Raw genomic sequence first — 6,694 nt, 5'->3', positions numbered from 1 at the left:
ATATATATATGAGCAAAGATCCCCACTTGTCAATTATTTGGGGGTGACACCTGGGGGTGGCCAATCAGCTCTGCCCCGAAATAAAAAAAAATTAAACTTTAGATATTCCATCTGCTTGAGTTTTTGACTTAATCAGTAAGGACATCTTGTTACAATCTGTAYTTTTATTTTTCTTGGCAGGCTTTTGTGTTCATTGTTAGGTTTCTTTCCTTTTTCATGTTGATATTGTGTTTTATCTTTGTGATTTAGTTCTGTTCATTTTCAATCAGTGTCACATTTTTCCTCTGTCAGTTTCAGTTCCTCCGCTCCTGTCCTGCCCACTCACACCTGTTCCTTGTAAACATCACTGTCACCTGCCTCAAACGTCCTCATCATTTATGATCTTTCTCAAAATCAACAGTTGTTCTGCAAACTGAGTAATCTATGTAAAGTCATAACCTTGCAAAAACAGTTTTTTTTTCAGATTTGTTGTAAAGTTTATAACATTTTTAGTAAATAAGTTATTTTAATGTAAAAATATGCTTAATGAAAACAAGATGATAACGAATACATATTAGGAATAACTGTTCAAAAAAGATGAATAATTGAATGTTTTTTTATTGCTTCACTCTCAAGACTAATGTAAAATAAATGTATTTTTAGGCGTTTTTTATTTTCTTTTTTCCCCCTATTTTTCATTGTAATGAACAGTATGTTGTCTTCAAGTATGTGTTTCAAGCTATTTGATTTGTTAATTTATGCTGATTAAATGTTTCCCTGGTAATTATGCTCAAATAATTACAATATAAATCATTTGCGTGTGAATTTCCCAGCACAAAAGTTTAATTTGAGCACAGATTCTGTGGCAAAGATGACACTTAAAAAAAAACAGATGAAAAACATTCAGGTTCAGTAAATCCATTCTAATCTGAAACATTATTTAAGAGGAAGATGGATTTTACAGAGGAATAGTAGATCAAATGAGGGCTTGACTTGTTTTGAATTATGTTTGGGAGCTCAGATGGACAGTTTGTGGAAAGGAGGGGGAAGATCCCGTTGGAGATTTGAGAGCGCAAGAAACCATCTGTAGGTCTCTCGCTGAAAAAGAAGGGAGAGGGGGAGCGATGTGTCTGCTGAGGTGGGCTCATCTACATTCCCCTGACATTTTTCAGAGTCCCTGGAGTACTGGACGGTACATAAGGAGCCATAAATGATTTTYTCAGCACCGCAGGTCCTGACTGTGTTCACTAAAATGAAAAAAATTGTTAAGAGATAAAGGTGGAACGTGTCGTTGGAGCCCAAAAAGTCATAAAAACAGAAATGATGATCTAAAAGTTAAAACCTAAAAGAGCAGAAAAGGAAATGTAGACAACTTTTCTTTGATCACAACTGACAAAAATATGCATCAAAGTGTGTTGGGATGTGTTTATCTGAGCCTTTCTCTGTAGTAAAATTACAGCACTCCCTTTTGTAATTTCTCTATTAATTATTAAAACAGGTCATAGATCCATTACTCCTCAAGCTATTGACAAAACCTGCCCTTCACAGTCCCACCCCCCCTCGACCCAACAAACCTAAATTGGAGAATCGCTAAATAAACTTTTTCACGTATATTTTATTCATGTAATGATATGCGATAATAGCCAAATCCTTCCGTGTCAGCACTGCCTGCATCTGTGGTACAAACACAACCATCCTGTAACTGAATAGATAAACAGTGTTTGCCAATAAATACCAGAMTGACTCTCTAAATATAGGACACTCAGCGATGCATATTTCCTTATTATTTAAATCCAGCGTGCGGTTTGACCAGCTTCATTACACAGACTCATGGTGACCTACTTATATCTGAATGGTTTTGATAAATTTCAGATTCTTCTTGAAAAATTACTCAACCGACTTTGAAGGCTGTTGATGCAAGAGAGCTAAGCTGCTTTGAGAGGGGAAAAAAAGTCAAACATGACTTGTTTGTGGTAAGGTTAGTATTTTCCTTTACCCAGGCAAATCTCATATTCATTTATTTACATAAAAATTTGTAACATAAAAACAGACAAAAAAAAAGAAAAAAAAATCACAGAATAAAGTATGTTGGAGGGGGGCAGGATGATAGTTTTTAGTCCTGTCCCTCCTTACAGCTTAAACAACAGGATTGTTTAACAAATGCTTAAAATTTAGTTGTATGCATCATGTATAATAATATACATTATAATACTGCATTTACCTAATAACCCCAACTTTTTAGAAACACACATGCATATGCATACATCCACCATTTTACAACTAATAATTACCCCTATAATATATTCATAAGCATACATTATTTACATCAGTCCCTCTTTCTTACTTGCAAGCCAAGCTGAGTAGCCCTATCCCTCGCAACACCCCTCTCCCAACACGCATTAAAAGTTTATCTTAATCAAAACAATAAAAGAATAAAGTGAATAGTTACAAACTTTTATTTGGAAAAGTGTAAAAGAATCACATGAGTTATACAAAGTTTTAGTGATTTAAATAGATTAAATTTGTTATTTTTATGTGCAAACAATGAATTGATATTCTCGCAACCTTTGAGCAGGCAAGGTTAACCCAGGACCTTCTCGCTGTGAGGCAGCAGTGCTAACCACTAATCCACCAAGCTGCTCACAATAAATAATCAAAATTTAAACAAAATCACATCCACTATCGTATTCTAACAAACCACATTCCCCACCAGTGGAGGGATTATGACTGTCCATTTGTCTTAGCTGGGCCACCACTGTTAAGAAGATATTCTCCCTCTGCCTGTGCCGCGCAAAGTTAAAAGTGACGCCGGCGACTGCTGCAAGTCATTTGTCTGTGGTAACACTGGTTTGCAGGAAGCCATGACCTCAGTTCTAGCTGTCAGCTACAGCAGATGATACATCATCCCTACCACTTGCACTTGTTTAATTACATCCATGTATGGGGTCTGCTATGATATCCTTCAAAGCATATCCATCATGGGAAACTTTAACTGAGGTCTGCATCACTGTGTCACATAATCCTGTGTTTGACAGAATATGTGAAAGAATATTTCAGCAGTAACTTAAGAAACAGTATGGTATCTTGACAGCTAATCCATTAATACGGTTTATCACACCCGCGGAATATAAAATGGATTCTTCGGATTTTTTTTTCCTGGGCTGCAAATGAATAATGAGCAGCACATGTAGATATGCCCCGAAAAGGCCTTTGAAGAACGTCTTTCTCTTTGAGTGACTGATTCCGACTTTAACCTTGTGTTATTTGGACTGCAGATCATTTAATTATCTCTCATTTACATGAAAATTCTGTCTTGTAGCCTGTGTGAAGCAAGCTCTRTGAAATAATCTGGACTCAAAAGGTGACACAAATGCCTACAGAATGCCCTGCATTCATCTGACTCTATAGGTATGATGTCATGCTCCTTTTGCATAGATATGTTTTTGTAAAGATACTGTATGAATACATTAAATGAATGAATAGCTATTATAGCAGAAAAATGAATAGGCATTGTAACAACCCTATAGCATTGAAAACTATTAAAATTACAGATTCATTTTTTATTTCTTTTTGCTYAGAGATGCTCATAGAAATCTTGTGACAGATGCAGAAAAGGAGCCATATAATATTGCAGATTTTATGAAGGTTTATTTTAGAGGGTTGCTTCAYGTGTTTTAAAGCAGTGTTCTGGAGAAAATCCACTTTGATCTTGGCCAGGCTTGAACAAAAAGTTAGCTAATCAAACCTGTCAACATTTCTCAGGACAGAAGCCGTTAAATGCCATTTGTTGTGTATTTGGAGTCTCTAGGAGTGCAGAAACATTGAGTTTAGTCACTCCCGGTGTTGCGTAGATATTTTATTTTCTATTTTGGTCATTTATTTCAACCTGTTTACTTTTCTTCATTTTCTATGATGTTTTCTGAACTATAACGTCAAATTATTTGCGACAGAACTTCTAAATAACGTCTGGACTTACCAACTAACCAATTTGGTCATCTTCATTCTCCTCTGGCTCTGGGTCAGACTCTGGCTCCAACATGTAAGTCTGAATGTACAGTTCTTCAGTTGTTGACATATTTTAWTTAATTTGTAAGGGTAAAAAAAGCTTCAGTACCGCTATATAGTTTTAAATCGCTCTATCAAACTGGAATGGACCTCTTTGGAAGCTAGAAGGCTGTGAAGCACCTTGTTTGGGTTTAAAGAGACAGCCTCAAAATGAGTTCATCTGAGCCACACATCAGAAAAGGGGTAAAAGAGGGGCTTGTAGAATATCTACCCCCAAAAAACAAACAAACCCATACGTTTCAACCCCATCAGACATTTACCTGAATCCTAACCCTCAAAAATCAGATTTTTCACCAAAAATCTGCAATACTCACTTGCAATACCACGGGGTGACAAGAAGATTGTCAGCTACAGAAAAAGAGCGGGTTTGTCTCTAGTGACAGATTGGGTTGGGTTCATTATTTAATTCAATGGATTTTTTATGTCCTTGTAATGCGTAAAATAAATTTGAAGCTGAGYAGAAAAAATAYRTWAGATTGGGGAAGGGGACGAACAAACAAAAACGTATAATTTCTCATATATGTCTTTAAACCTGCAAAATAGTGGGAAATCTGTGTTATTTACAGAAAATCCATACAACTGGACATGTATGCAGAACCAACCCACTAGGAGTTGTGACCCCGTCRTTATAGATCTCTGATCTAAAGTATTATTTTAAACATCCATTTTTTCCGCCCAAATCTCCAACTGAACGATTTATAKTTTTGTGTTATTTCAGAATTTATGAACTGTACAAATTCCCAGTTACTTCATTATTTGGTAAAACTATGTTGCACATAGTACATAGTCTCTTTTTTTGCACTCTTATAACCAATTCTGTTACAGGTCTGCATATCACAAGTTGCACTTCAAGCCACAGAATAAACAAATAACAACAATAAAAAACTAAATAGATAAATAAAARCACTSCTTATTTTGCTTTCTWTGTAGACAGCCAACAMACCWTAACCAAACCAAAATGAACTCTGCATGAAGCCCGACACATTTTATATCCCAGTGCTATGAGCTTAATGGACAATTGATGCTACTTAGACTCATATCTGCTCTGATTTTTGTGACTAGTTTTGTTCTACCATTGATGCAGCATAATGTTTGCTTGCCCACATAAAAAAAGCTCACTAAAGCAAAGCGTTTGTTTGTCCGACATGGGGAACACTCAGGGGAACAGTTGGCGTGYGACTGTTGGCTTTGCTGCGGTTTACATAATGTAAAACTAAACAATCAAAGCAAGCCTGCCTGGATGTGTTGAGAGAGTTGTCCTGCGACTGTCTTCTCTGATTCGCATTAGTTAATTTTTCATTTGTAAACATTCCCAGCGCAATAAGATCCTTGTATATTCATAAAACAAATCTGCTTCTCTGTGCTTCAGTTTTATATCTTTTTTCTCTCCGTCTTTTCTCTGTTGATGAATTGAATAAGAAAATCCCTCTGTGTTTTTCTGAAGAGGATTTCTTTGCGTAAGTGTGGGGAAAAAATGTAACAAATCCGCAGTGAAATTTAAACCAACTCTACTTTATTATACTACTCTTTTCCTTAATCTCCACTTGAGAGTGAAATAAAGCTTTTGAGTTTGCCACCTAACTCGATCGCTCCCCGGATGACTAATGTGTTGCCAGGACAGAAGCTCTGCAATGTGTGCCGAGATCTCCCGAGGCCTTTGTGGCTCTCACATGCTGGACATCCCCATTGAGACAGTAAAGAATAGGTGGTCACAAGGTGTGGACACAATGAAACAGAACTCGAGGCCTAGAACAATTGACTGAGCTGTCAGATGGTGACAGAAACTGTAATTAATGATATTTTCTATTTTCACAGAAGAGAATGAGCGACTGACAGAAGCATTATTAATGAGCACAGCCTTGTTGAGGGGGAATAATGGCAGTTTATTAGCAGCAAGACAGATTTAACAGACCTCTTTCAGACAAAGGGTTTCGACACGTTGAAAAATGGAGACAAACTGCCTTTAAGATCTGATGGGAGAAAATGTTCAATACAACAAAAATGTCTGTATTGTGATCATATTCTTTTTATCCCCCCTTGCGAAACCATCTGCTATGTAAGTCAATAATAAAAGAATTGTTTCTTTTCAAATCGTATCTCTTGAATGGAGCAAAAGTTGACAGCAAAATAGCAGCACAGAGCATGTCTTTTGCAATCTTTGTAATTATACTCTACGTTTGACAGTCTTAGCTTTAAACTCAGATATGTACACATGCAACTGGGTTTTAAAAAAGCAATGCTCTTTCACTGACGGGCTGATTYTTCCATGCAACATTTGTATTGATGAACCAAAGATATACACTTTGTATGGCAATGTTTACACTGTATTATTATTAAAAATATGTCTTTAACATCAAAATAACTGTATTTAAAACCTATTTTAGTTTAAACGCAGGTTGTTTTGTTTGACAGAACACTACTCGCATGTTGAGAAGTTCTGCAATTTCCTTGAAATTATTCTGGCTTAAAATATCTTATAGATTTAGGCAAGAAATGTCTATTTTTGAAGAAATCCAAATTGTAGCAATATCACMCACGGGTGCTAAAAGATTTGTGCGGCATATTCTACTGTCACTTTTTTTTATTTTACTGGACTAAAATATGATGTTGCTGTGACACTAAAGGCTCATGCTGCTGAATAGATGAGATG

At 36.2% G+C, this 6,694-nt stretch overlaps 1 long non-coding RNA gene across 2 annotated transcripts in view; it reads right to left on the bottom strand.

Moving 5' to 3' along the window:
* Nucleotides 1-6,694, bottom strand: part of LOC106511270 (uncharacterized) — a 39,528-nt gene that overhangs the window by 4,926 nt on the left and 27,908 nt on the right. The gene's annotated exons all lie outside the window — the stretch shown is intronic.

Source organism: Austrofundulus limnaeus, unplaced genomic scaffold (genome assembly GCF_001266775.1).
Source record: "Austrofundulus limnaeus strain Quisiro unplaced genomic scaffold, Austrofundulus_limnaeus-1.0 Scaffold8, whole genome shotgun sequence".
Classification (NCBI taxonomy): Eukaryota; Metazoa; Chordata; class Actinopteri; order Cyprinodontiformes; family Rivulidae; genus Austrofundulus; species Austrofundulus limnaeus.
This window is presented reverse-complemented; position numbering and strand designations above follow the sequence as displayed.